General features: G+C 60.6%; 1 long non-coding RNA gene across 1 annotated transcript; it reads left to right on the forward strand.

The window, feature by feature from the left end:
• The first annotated feature begins 640 nt into the window (after nt 1-640).
• On the forward strand, nt 641-10,085 carry LOC126652386 (uncharacterized). Its single transcript, XR_007631963.1, has 3 exons — nt 641-689; nt 9,243-9,363; nt 9,720-10,085. It is a non-coding gene; the product is annotated as an uncharacterized LOC126652386 (long non-coding RNA).
• The last annotated feature ends 3,140 nt before the right edge of the window (nt 10,086-13,225 follow it).

Below are 13,225 nucleotides of genomic sequence, written 5' to 3' on the forward strand. Positions count from 1 at the left end.
CCCCTCCTTCTCTCTCAGCCCCTCCTCCTCTCCCAGCCCCTCCCCTCCCTCCCAACCCCTCCCCCCATTCCTGACCCCCTCCCCTACCCAAAAACCACCCAATCCTCCCCTGTCCCCTCCCCCTTTTCCCTCCCCTCCCCCAACCCCTCCCTCCATCCCAGCCCCTCCCCAATTCTCCCAGCCCTCCTCTCTCCCTCAGCCCTCCCTCCTCCTCCCAGCCCTCCCCCTCCCTTCCAATCTCCCAGCCCCTCCCCCTCTCCCTCAGTCCCTCCCTCTCCTCCCAGCCCCTCCCCTCCCCTACCAATTTCCCAACCCCTCCCCCAATCTCCCAGCCCCTCCCCCTTCCCAGCCCCTCCTCCTTCCCAGTCCCTCCCCACTCCTCCCAACCCCTCCTCTCCTCCCAGCCCCTCCCCAATTTCCCAGCCCCTCCCCTCCCTCCTGGCCCCTCCCCTCCTCCCAACTCCTCCCCCCACCCTCCTGGCCCCTCCCCTCCTCCCCAATCTCCCTGCCTCCCCTCCCCTCCTCTGACCCCTCCCCTCCCTCCCCCCTTTTCCCTCCCCCTTTTCCCTCCCCCTTCTTTCCCTCCCCTCTCGCCCCTCCCCTCTCACCCTCCCCCCCGCCTCCCTCGCCCCCCCCCGCCGGGGTGTCGTGCGCCGGTGGCACCACCATGTCCTATGTCCCCTTCCGAGGTACCGGGGAACTGGGAGCTACTGGGAGAGACTGGGAGGGCACTGGGAGCCACTGGGAGGCACTGGGAGGGAACTGGGAGGGACTGGGAGCGACTGGGAGCGGACTGGGAGAGGGGGAGGGTTCGGACTGGGCGGACTGGGATTGGGGGTGGAGGATGCGCTTACTGGGGGACTGGGAGCGGGGAGGCTCAAACTGGGAGCGGGAGAGACCCTACTGGGAGCGGGGGATGCTGTTACTGGCCATACTGGGAGCGGGCGGCCCCTACTGGGGGTACTGGGAGCGGGGAGGCTCTTACTGGGGTACTGGGAGCAGGGGATGCTCTAATTGGAGATACTGGGAGCGGGGGCGGCCCTTACTGGCCGTACTGGGAGCGGGGGATGCTCTTACTGGGGGTACTGGGGGCGGAGGATGCGCTTACTGGGGGTACTGGGAGCGGGGGCGGCTCTTACTGGGAGCGGGGGCGGCCCTTACTGGGGGTACTGGGAGCGGGGGCGGCCCTTACTGGGGATGCTGGGAGCGGTACTGGGGCCGGGGGAGGCTCTTACTGGGAGTACTGGGAGCGGGGGCGGCTCTTACTGGGGGTACTGGGAGCGCTACTGGGGCCGGGGGCGGCTCTTACTGGGGATACTGGGAGCGGGGGCGGCGCTTACTGGAAGCGGAGGATGCTGTTACTGGGGGTACTGAGAGCGGGGGCGGCCCTTACTGGGGGTACTGGGAGCAGAGGATGCTCTTACTGGGAGCGGGGAATGCTTTTACTGGCCATACTGGGAGCGGGGGCGGCTTTTACTGGGGATGCTGGGAGCGGTACTGGGGCCGGGGGCGGCTCTTACTGGCCGTACTGGGAGCGGAGGATGCTCTTACTGGGAGCGGGGGCGGCTCTAATTGGGGATACTGGGAGCGGGGGATGCTGTTACTGGGGGTACTGGGAGCGGGGGCGGCCCTTACTGGGGGTACTGGGAGCGGAGGATGCTCTTACTGGGAGCGGGGGCGGCCCTTACTGGGCATACTGGGAGCGGAGGATGCTCTAATTGGGGATACTGGGAACGGGGGCGGCTCTTACTGGGGCCGGGGGCGGCTCTTACTGGCCATACTGGGAGCGGGGGATGCCGTTACTGGCCATACTGGGAGCGGGGGCGGTGCTTACTGGGAATAGCGGGGCCGGGGGCGGCTCTTACTGGGGGTACTGGGAGCGGAGGATGCTCTAATTGGGAATACTGGGAGCGGGGGCGGCTCTTACTGGCCATACTGGGAGCGGAGGATGCTCTTACTGGGAGCGGGGGCGGCCCTTACTGGCCATACTGGGAGCGGAGGCGGCTCTTACTGGGGGTACTGGGAGCGGGGGCGGCCCTTACTGGCCGTACTGGGAGCAGGGGCGGCCCTTATTGGCCATACTGGGAGCGGGGGATGCTGTTACTGGGGGTACTGGGGGCGGAGGATGCGCTTACTGGGGGTACTGGGAGCGGGGGCGGCCCTTACTGGGAGCGGGGGAGGCGCTTGCTGGGGACGCTGGGACCGTACTGGGAGCGGGGGCGGCTCTAACTGGCCATACTGGGAGCGGGGGATGCTCTAATTGGGGATACTGGGAGCGGGGGCGGCCCTTACTGGCCGTACTGGGAGCGGGAGATGCTGTTACTGGGGGTACTGGGAGCGGGGGCGGCCCTTACTGGGAGCGGGGGATGCCGTTACTGGGGGTACTGGGAGCGCTACTGGGAACGGGGGCGGCTCTTACTGGCCATACTGGGGGCGGAGGATGCTGTTACTGGGAATAGCGGGGCCGGGGGCGGCTCTTACTGGGAACACTGGGGGCGGAGGATGCTCTTACTGGAGATACTGGGAGCGGAGGATGCTCTTACTGGGAGCGGGGGCGGCCCTTACTGGCCGTACTGGGAGCGGGGGCGGCTCTTACTGGGGTACTGGCAGCGGGGATGTCGTTACTGGGAGCGGGGGCGGCGCTTACTGGGAATAGCGGGGCCAGGGGCGGCTCTTACTGGGGGTACTGGGAGCGGGGATGCTCTTACTGGGAGCGGGGAGGCGCTTACTGGGGTACTGGGAGCGCTACTGGGAGCGGGGGATGCTGTTACTGGGGGTACTGGGAGCGGGCGGCTCTTACTGGGAATAGCGGGGCCGGGGGATGCGCTTACTGGGAGCGGGGGAGGCGCTTACTGGGGGTACTGGGAGCGGGGGATGCTCTTACTGGGAGCGGGGGAGGCGCTTACTGGGAATAGCGCGGCCGGGGGCGGCTCTTACTGGGGATACTGGGAGCGGGGGATGCCGTTACTGGGGGTACTGGGAGCGAGGGCGGCTCTTACTGGGGGTACTGGGAGCGGGGGATGCTGTTACTGGGAGCGGGGGCGGCCCTTACTGGGAATAGCGGGGCCGGGGGCGGCTCTTACTGGGGATACTGGGAGCGGGGGAGGCTCGAACTGGGGACGGGGGAGGCTCTTACTGGGGATACTGGGAGCGGGGGAGGCTCGAACTGGGGACGGGGGAGGCTCTTACTGGGGATACTGGGAGCGGGGGAGGCTCTTACTGGGAGCGGGGGAGGCGCTTACTGGCCGTACTGGGGGCGGAGGATGCTGTTACTGGGGCCGGGGGCGGCTCTTACTGGGGGTACTGGGATGAGGGGGTGGATACTGGGAGCGCTACTGGGGCCGGGGGCGGCCCTTACTGGGCATACTGGGAGCGGGGGAGGCTCGAACTGGGGGCGGAGGAGGCTCTTACTGGGGATACTGGGAGTGAGGGCAGCCCTTACTGGGGATGCTGGGAGCGGTACTGGGGCCGGGGGCGGCTCTTACTGGGGCCGGGGGATGCTGTTACTGGGGGTACTGGGAACGGGGGAGGCTCTTACTGGGGGTACTGGGATGAGGGGGTGGATACTGGGAGCGCTACTGGGGGAGGGGGCGGCCCTTACTGGCCATACTGGGAGCGGGGGTGGCTCTTACTGGGCATACTGGGAGCGGGGGAGGCTCTTACTGGCCATACTGGGAGTGGGGGAGGCTCTTACTGGGCATACTGGGAGTGGGGGTGGCTCTTACTGGGCATACTGGGACTGGTACTGGGGTTACTGGGAGCGGGGGCGGCTCTTACTGGGCATACTGGGAGCGGGGGAGGCTTTTACTGGGCATACTGGGAGTGGAGGATGCTCTTACTGGGGGCGGGGGCGGCTCTTACTGGGGGTACTGGGAGCCGGGGGGGCCCTTACTGGGCATACTGGGAGCGGGGGATGCTGTTACTGGCCATACTGGGAGCGGGGGTGGCTCTTACTGGGGGTACTGGGAGCGGGGGCGGCTCTTACTGGCCATACTGGGAGCGGGGGCGGCCCTTACTGGCCGTACTGGGAGCGGGGGATGCCGTTACTGGGGGTACTGGGATGAGGGGGTGGATGCTGGGAGCGCTACTGGGAACGGGGAAGGCTCTTACTGGGAGCGGGGGCGGCTCTTACTGGGCCATACTGGGAGTGGGGGATGCTGTTACTGGGCATACTGGGAGTGTGGCAGGCTCTTACTGGGACATACTGGGAGCAGGGGAGGCTCTTACTGGGACATACTGGGAGCGGGGGAGGCTTTTACTGGGCAGACTGGGAGTGGGGGAGGCTCTTACTGGGCATACTGGGAGTGTGGGGTGGCTCTTACTGGGCATACTGGGACCAGTACTGGGGTTACTGGGACTGTGGGTGGCTCATACTGGGCATACTGGGACTGTTACTGGGGGTACTGGGACTGTAGTTGGCTCTTACTGGGGTTACTGGGAGCGGGGGACGCCGTTACTGGGCATACTGGGAGCACGAGAGGCTCTTACTGGGACATACTGGGAGTTACTGGGATGTGCTGATGCCATTACTGGGCGTTACTGGTGTTAACTGGGAGTCACTGGGATGTGCTGATGCCGTTACTGGGAGTCACTGGGATGTGGTGAAGCCGTTACTGGGCCTTACTGGTCTAACTGGGAGTCACTGGGATGTGCTGATGCCGTTACTGGGAGTTACTGGGATGTGCTGATGCCATTACTGGGAGTTACTGGGATGTGCTGATGCCCTTACTGGGAGTTACTGGGATGTGCTGATGCCCTTACTGGGAGTTACTGGGAGTTACTGTGATGTGCTGATGCCGTTACTGGGAGTTACTGGGATGTGCTGATGCCCTTACTGGGAGTTACTGGGATGTGCTGATGCCCTTACTGGGAGTTACTGGGAGTCACTGGGATGTGCTGATGCCGTTACTGGGCGTTACTGGTGCCCAGGGCCGCCGTAACTGGGCCTTACTGGTCTAACTGGGAGTTACTGGGATGTGCTGATGCCGTTACTGGGAGTTACTGGGAGTTACTGGGAGTCACTGGGATGTGCTGATGCCGTTACTGGGAGTTACTGGGATGTGCTGATGCCGTTACTGGGAGTTACTGGGATGTGGTGATGCCGTTACTGGGAGTTACTGGGAGTCACTGGGATGTGCTGATGCCGTTACTGGGAGTTACTGGTGCTAACTGGGAGTCACTGGGATGTGCTGATGCCGTTACTGGGAGTTACTGGGACGTGCTGATGCCCTTACTGGGCGGTACTGGTGCCCAGGGCCACCATAACTGGGCCTTACTGGTCTAACTGGGAGTCACTGGTGCCAGGCGCTATCAGGTCTACCCATTCAATGACTGGGGTGGGAGGAACCACCCACATTTTAGGGGTGCACCCAAATTTGGGGGAGCACCCAAGGATTCTGGGGGGCACCCAGGGGGTCTGGGGGTGCTCCAGGGGTTTTCTGAGATCCCCGGGAATATTTTTGGGAATTTTGGGACCCTCAGGAATTTTGGGAACCCCCCCAAAAAATTCGGGATTTTGGGATCCCCCCCCCCAAATGAAAAATCCCGGGTATCAGGTCTACCCATTGAATGACTGGGGGGGAGGAACCACCCAGATTTTAGGGGGGCACCCAAATTTTGGGGGGGCACCCAGGGGGTCTGGGGGTGTCCCAGGAGTGTCCAGGAATCCCTGTGGGAATTTTGGGACCCCCAGGAATTTTGGGAAGCCCCCAAAACCCCCCCCCAAAAAATCTGGGCTATCAGGTCTACCCATTCAATGAATGGGGGGGGAGGAACCACCCAGATTTTAGGGGGGCACCCAAATTTTGGGGGAGCACCCAGAGGGTCTGGGGGTGTCCCATGGGTGCCCAGGAATCCCTGTGGGAATTTTGGGACCCCCAGGAATTTTGGGAACCCCCCAAAATCTGTGGGGACCCCCCCCCAAAATTGGGATATCAGGTCTACCCATTCAATGAATGGGGGGGGAGGAACCACCCAGATTTTAGGGGGGCACCCAAATTTTGGGGGGGCACCCAGGGGGTCTGGGGGTGTCCCAGGGGTGTCCAGGAATCCGTGTGGGAATTTTGGGACCCCAGGAATTTTGAATTGAACCCCCAAAATTCGGGATTTTGGGAAACCCCCCAAAAATCCAGGGTCATCAGGTCTACCCATTCATTTGGGTGGGGGGCACCCAAGGGTGTTGAAGGGGGCACCCAGGAGTTTTTGGGGGGGCACCCAGGGGTCTCCGTGGGTTCTTTGGGACCTCCAGAACCCGCGTGGAAATTTTGGGGACCCCACAAGCTCATGAGAACCCCCAAAACCCCCTGGTCTTTGGTCATCAGGTCTACCCATTCAACTCTAGGTGGGAGGCACTTAGGGGTGGTGATGGGGCACCCGGGAGTTTTGGGGGCACCCAGGGGATCTCGTCGTGGGTTGGCGTTGTGGGACCCCCAAAACCCGCGTGGAAATTTAGGGGACCCCACAAATTCATGAACCCCCAAAACCCCCTCCTGATCTTTCGGTCATCAGGTCTACCCATTCAACTCTGAATGGGAGGGTTTTGGGGGTGGGCTTGAGAGGGACCCACGCGTGGGGCGGTCTCGTCGTGGGGTTGGGGGCGTTCTTTGGGACCCCCAAAACCCGCGTGGAAATTTGGGGACCCCCATAAATTCGCGAACCCCCAAAACCCCTCCTGATCTTTTGGTCATCAGGTCTACCCATTCAACCCTATGGGAGGCTTTTGAGGGGGGGTCTCCCAGGGGCCCTGTGGGGGTCTCGGGGTGTGGGTGTGGGGCGGGGGTGTTGTGTGGGACCCCCAAAACCCGCGTGGAAATTTGGGGACCCCCATAAATTCGTGAACCCCCCAAAACCCCTCCTGGTCTTTCGGTCATCAGGTCTACCCATTCAACCCTATGGGAGGCTTTTGGGGGGGGAGTTTGGAGGGGACCCACGCGTGGGGCGGTCTCGTCCGTGGGGTTGGGGGGTTGTTTAGGACCCCCAAAACCCAGCGTGGAAATTTGGGGACCCCACAAATTCGCGAACCCCCAAAACCCCTCCTGATCTTTCGGTCATCAGGTCTACCCATTCAACCCTATGGGAGGCTTTTGGGGGTGGGTGGAGGGGACCCACGCGTGAGGGCTCGGTCTCGTCGTGGGGTTGGGGGCGTTCTTTGGGACCCCAAAACCTGCGTGGAAATTTGGGGACCCCCACAAATTCGCGAACCCCCAAAACCCCTCCTGATCTTTCGGTCATCAGGTCTACCCATTCAACCCTATGGGAGGGTTTTGGGGTGGTCTGGTGAGGTTTGGGGGGACCCACGCGTGGGGCGGTCTCGTCCTGGGGTTGGGGGGTTTTTGGGACCCCAAAACCCGCGTGGAAATTTGGGGACCCCCACAAATTCATGAACCCCCAAAACCCCCTCCTGATCTTTCGGTCATCAGGTCTACCCATTCAACCCTATGGGAAGCTTTTGGGGGTGGGTGGAAAAGCACCCGTGGGGAGGGTCTCGGTCTCGTCGTGGGGTTGGGGGCGTTCTTTGGGACCCCCAAAACCCGCGTGGAAATTTGGGGACCCCCAGAAATTCGCGAACCCCCCAAAACCCCTCCTGATCTTTCGGTCATCAGGTCTACCCATTCAACCCTATGGGAGGGTTTTGGGGGTGGGATTTGGGGGGACCCACGCGTGGGGCGGTCTCGTCCTGGGGTTGGGGGGTTGTTTAGGACCCCCAAAACCCGCGTGGAAATTTGGGGACCCCCACAAATTCGCGAACCCCCCCAAAACCCCCTCCTGATCTTTCGGTCATCAGGTCTACCCATTCAACCCTATGGGAAGCTTTTGGGGGGTGGGTGGAAAACACCCGTGGGGAGGGGTCTCGGTCTCGTCGTGGGGTTGGGGGCGTTCTTTGGGCCCCCCAAAACCCGCGTGGAAATTTGGGGACCCCCAGAAATTCGGAACCCCCCAAAACCCCCTCCTGATCTTTCTGTCATCAGGTCTACCCATTCAACCCTATGGGAGGGTTTTGGGGTGGTGGGTGGGGATTTGGGGGGGACCCACGCGTGGGGCGGTCTCGTCGTGGGGTTGGGGGGGTTGTTTAGGACCCCCAAAACCCGGGTGGAAATTTGGGGACCCCCACAAATTCGCAAACCCCCCCCAAACCCCCTCCTGGTCTTTCAGTCATCAGGTCTACCCATTCAACCCTATGGGAGGCTTTTGGGGGGTGGGTGAGAAACACCCGTGGGGAGGGGTCTCGGTCTCGTCGTGGGGTTGGGGGCGTTGTTTGGGACCCCCAAAACCCGCGTGGAAATTTGGGGACCCCCAGAAATTCGCGAACCCCCCCAAACCCCCTCCTGATCTTTCGGTCATCAGGTCTACCCATTCAACCCTATGGGAGGGTTTTGGGGGGTGGGTTTGAGGGACACCACGCGTGGGAGGCGGTCTCGTCGTGGGGTTGGGGGCGTTCTTTGGGACCCCCAAAACCCGCGTGGAAATTTGGGGACCCCCATAAATTTGCGAACCCCCCCAAAACCCCTCCTGATCTTTCTGTCATCAGGTCTACCCATTCAACCCTATGGGGACTGAAAAACCACGATTTTTTTCACGACCCCCAAAAAAACCCACGCGGGTTTTAGGACCCTCCCCCCACCCGAAAACTCAAACCCGTTTTGGGGACCCCCCCAGAAATTTGGGAAGCCCCATAAATTTGGGAACCCCCCCAAAACCCCATCCTGATCTTTCGGTCATCAGGTCTACCCATTCATTTGGGTGGGGGGCACCCAAGGGTGTTGAAGGGGGCACCCAGGAGTTTTTGGGGGGGTCTCCAGGGGTCCCCGTGGGTTCTTTGGGACCCCCAAAACCCGCGTGGAAATTTGGGGACCCCCACAAATTCGCGAACCCCCCCAAACCCCCCCCCGGGAATTTCGGTCATCAGGTCTACCCATTCAAACCTATTGGAAAAAATGCGATTTTTTTTCCACGACCCCCCAAAAAAAACCCACGCGGGTTTTTTCTTTTCCCACCAACCCCCAAAAAAAAACCCACCCAACCCCGTGGGCTGCGGTTGCCCGAGCAACGCGCGTGGCGCCGGCGCCGCCGCTGCTGAAGGAGGGAGAGGGAGAGGGAGAAGAGAGAGGAGGGAGATGCCGGTGGGCAGCACCCATGGGTGGGCTTTGAGTGGGGTGGGGTCGCGATTTTTTTTGGGTGGGGGGTTTTTTAGGGTGGGGGGGAAAAAAACCAACCAGAAATGACCCCCGGCACCCCTTTTTTAGATGTGCGTGGAGCCCCCCTGGCCCGCGGGCCCTACGCCCCCTCCCCTTACGAGCGGCCCCCTGGAACCCCCGGTTCTGCATCATCTCCGGCAATCAGCTGCTGATGCTCGATGAGGAGGAGGTGAGAGGGCGATTAATCGCGATTTATTTTCGATTTTCCACGGTCGATTCACCTAAAAAATTCATTTTCTTTTTTTATTATTTTTTTCCGATTTTTTTCCCATTTTTTTCCGATTTTTTTCCCATTTTTTCTGATTTTTTTCCCATTTTTTTCCCATTTTATTCCCATTTTATTCCGATTTTTTTCCCATTTTATTCCCATTTTATTCCCATTTTATTCCGATTTTATTCTGATTTTTTTCCCATTTTATTCCGATTTTTTCCCCATTTTACCCCCATTTTACCCCCGATTTTTTCCCAATTTTTTCCTGATTTTTTCTGCTTTTTTTCCCCTTAAAAAAAATAATAAAAATAAAGATTCATCCCCTGCTCATCCGGGACCGGCGGAGCGAACCGTGCCGGAGCAAACTGCTGCGGCGAACCGTCAGCGTGCCGGTGGAGGGACGCCCCCACCCCGAGCACGGTAAATTCCCTTTATTTCTGCCTCTAGAAACCCTTAAAAAATCATAAAAATATAAAGGGTTATTTTTTACCCCTCCTCGCCGCGGTTTGGGTGGGAAAAGTGGGGAAAAATGAGGTGAAAATTCGGATTTTTGGGGGTTTTTTCCCCTTAAAATCCTTAAAAAAAATGAAGATTCCCAACCCCCACCGTGTGGGAAGCCATGGCGACATCCCATAATGCTCCCCGGGGGGGAGGGGGAGGCGCTGGGGTTGCCGTGGGGACGGTTGCCATGGTAACCGTGGGCTTGCCCCTCCCCCACTCCCACGCGTGTTCTTCCCGCCCCTCCCCACCCTAAAAAATCAGATTTATTCCCCTCAAAAGGCCTTAAAAGGAGGGGAGGGCGTGGGAATTGGGGAGGGAGGGGTTGAGGTTGAGGACACGACCCTCCCCCACGCGTGCTTTCCGCCCTCCCCACCCAAAAGCCCTCCCCACCCCCAAAAATCGGATTTATTCCCTTAAAAAGGCCTTAAAAAGGAGGAGGGGAGGGGCGTGGGAATTTGGGGAGGGGCGTGGGAATTTTGGGGAGGGGGACACGATCAGACCCCTCCCCACCCCCACGCGTGTTTTCCCGCCCCTCCCCACCCAAAAAAATTGGATTTATTCCCCTTTAAAAAGGCCTTAAAAGGAGGGGAGGGCGTGGGAATTTTGGGGTGGGGAGGGTGACACGAAGAGACACGACCCCTCCCCACGCGTGTTTTGCCGCCCTCCCCACTCAAAAGGGCCCCTCCCCCACCCCCTAAAAAAATTGGATTTATTCCCCTTTAAAAGGGCCTTAAAGGAGGGGGAGGGCGTGGGAATTTGGGGAGGGAGGGGACACGAGGGGACACGACCAGACCCTCCCCACCCCCACGCGTGTTTTCCCGCCCCTCCCCACTCCAAAAGGCCCCTCCCCACCCCAAAAGCCCCTCCCCACCCCCAAAAATTGGATTTATTCCCCTTTAAAAAGGCCTTAAAAGGAGGGAGGGCGTGGGAAGTTTAGGGGAGGGGAGGTTGAGGTTAGACACTGACCCCTCCCCCACGCGTGTTTTCCCGCCCTCCCCACTCAAAAGGCCCCTCCCCACCCAAAAGCCCCTCCCCACCCCAAAAAATTGGATTTATTCCCCCAAAAAGGCCTTAAAAGGAGGGGGAGGGCGTGGGATGGGGAGGGAGGGTTGAGGTTAGGGACACGACCCCTCCCCACGCGTGTTTTCCGCCCCTCCCCACCCCCCAAAATTGGTTATTCCCTTTAAAGGCCTTAAAAGGGGGAGGGGCGTGGAGTCAGGGTGGGGAGGGGACACGGGACTCGGTCGACCCCTCCCCACCCCACGCGTGTTTCCCCTCCACCCAAAAGCCCCTCCCCACCCCAAAAATCGGATTTATTCCCCTTTAAAAAGGCCTTAAAAGGAGGGGGAGGGGCGTGGAATTCTGGGGTGGGGCGTGGGACTTGAGGGGGCGGGACGCGACGCGTGTTTTCTCGACCCTCCCCCACCCCCACGCGTGTTTTCCCCTCCTCCACCACCCAAAAAAATTGGATTTATTCCCCTTTAAAAAGGCCTTAAAAGGAGGGGGAGGGCGTGGAATTTTGGGGTGGGGAGGGGACACGAAGGGACACGACCCCTCCCCACCCCAGCGTGTTTTGCCGCCCCTCCCCCACTCAAAAAGCCCCTCCCCACTCCCTAAAAATTGGATTTATTCCCTTTAAAAGGGCCTTAAAGGAGGGGAGGGCGTGGGAATTTTGGGGTGGGGAGGGGACTGAGGGACACGACCAGACCCTCCCCACCCCACGCGTGTTTTCCGCCCTCCCCACCAAAAAGGCCCTCCCACCCAAAGGCCCCTCCCCACCCCAAAAGCCCCTCCCCACCCCCCAAAAATTGGATTTATTCCCTTTAAAAAGGCCTTAAAAGGAGGGGAGGGGGCGTGAGATTTAGGGGGGAGAGAGACTAGGAGGACACGACCCTGCCCTCCCCACCCCCGCGTGTCTTCCCGCCTCCCCACCCCAAAACGCCCCTCCCCACCCCTAAAAAATCGGATTTATTCCCCTTTAAAAGGCCTTAAAGGAGGGGAGGGGCGTGGGAATTTGGGGGTGGGGGAGGGACCTGCAGGACACGACCCCTCCCCCACGCGTGTTTCCTCGCCCCTCCCCACTCCAAAAGCCCCTCCCCACCCCAAAAAAATCGGATTTATTCCCCTTTAAAGGGCCTTAAAAGGAGGGGAGGGGCGTGGGAATTCTGAGGGTGGGGAGGGGACACGATCAGACCCCTCCCCCACCCCCACGCGTGTTTTCTCGCCCCTCCCCCACCTCAAAAGCCCCTCCCCACCCCAAAAAAGTTGGATTTATTCCCCTTTAAAAAGGGCCTCAAAAGGAGGGAGGGCGTGGAGTTTGGGGGAGGAGGGACTGAGGGACTCGGCCAGACCCTCCCCACCCCACGCGTGTTTCCCGCCCCTCCCCACCTCAAAAAGCCCCTCCCCAAGGCCCCTCCCACCAAAAATTGGATTTATTCCCCTTTAAAAGGCCTTAAAAGGAGGGGAGGGCGTGGAAGCTCAGGGGAGGGGAGGGATTACGATCAGACCCCTCCCCACCCCCACGCGTGTTTTCTCGCCCCTCCCCACCCCAAAAGGCCCCTCCCCACCTAAAAAAATTGGATTTATTCCCCTTTAAAAAGGCCTTAAAAGGAGGGGAGGGGCGTGGAATTTTGGGGTGGGGAGGGGATATGAAGGACACGACCCACCCTCCCCCACCCCCGCGTGTTTTCCCGCCCCTCCCCCACCCCAAAAAGCCCCTCCCCATCCCTAAAAAAATTGGATTTATTCCCCTTTAAAAGGCCTTAAAAGGAGGGGGAGGGGCGTGGGAATCACAGGGAGGGAGGGAGCACATGAGGGACAAAAAGGCCCCTCCCCACCCTCAAAAAGGCCCTCCCCCAAAAAAGCCCCTCCCCACCCCTAAAAATTGGATTTATTCCCCTTTAAAAGGCCCTCCCCACCCACAAAAAGGCCCCTCCACCCCCAAAATGCCCCTCCCCCTCAAAAATGGCCCTCCCACCTCAAAAAGGCCCCTCCCACCCCAAAATGCCCCTCCCCACCTCAAAAAATGCCCCTCCCCACCCCAAAAGGCCCCTCCCCACCCCAAAATGCCCTCCCTCCCCACCTACCCAAGGCCCCTCCCCACCCCTAAAAAGCCCAAGGCCTCCCCACCCCAAAAAGGCCCCTCCCCACCCCAAAGGCCCCTCCCACCCCAAAAGGCCCCTCCCCCACCCCCAAAAGGCCCCTCCACCCCACAAAAAGGCCTCCCCTCCCCACTCCCACCAAGGCCCTCCCCCACCCCAAAAGGCCCCTCCCCACCCCAAAAAGGCCCCTCCCCACCCCAAAGAGGCCCCTCCCCACC

This window comes from Myiozetetes cayanensis, unplaced genomic scaffold (assembly GCF_022539395.1).
Source record: "Myiozetetes cayanensis isolate MyiCay16 unplaced genomic scaffold, myiCay2020 scf810, whole genome shotgun sequence".
In the NCBI taxonomy this organism is placed as follows: domain Eukaryota; kingdom Metazoa; phylum Chordata; class Aves; order Passeriformes; family Tyrannidae; genus Myiozetetes; species Myiozetetes cayanensis.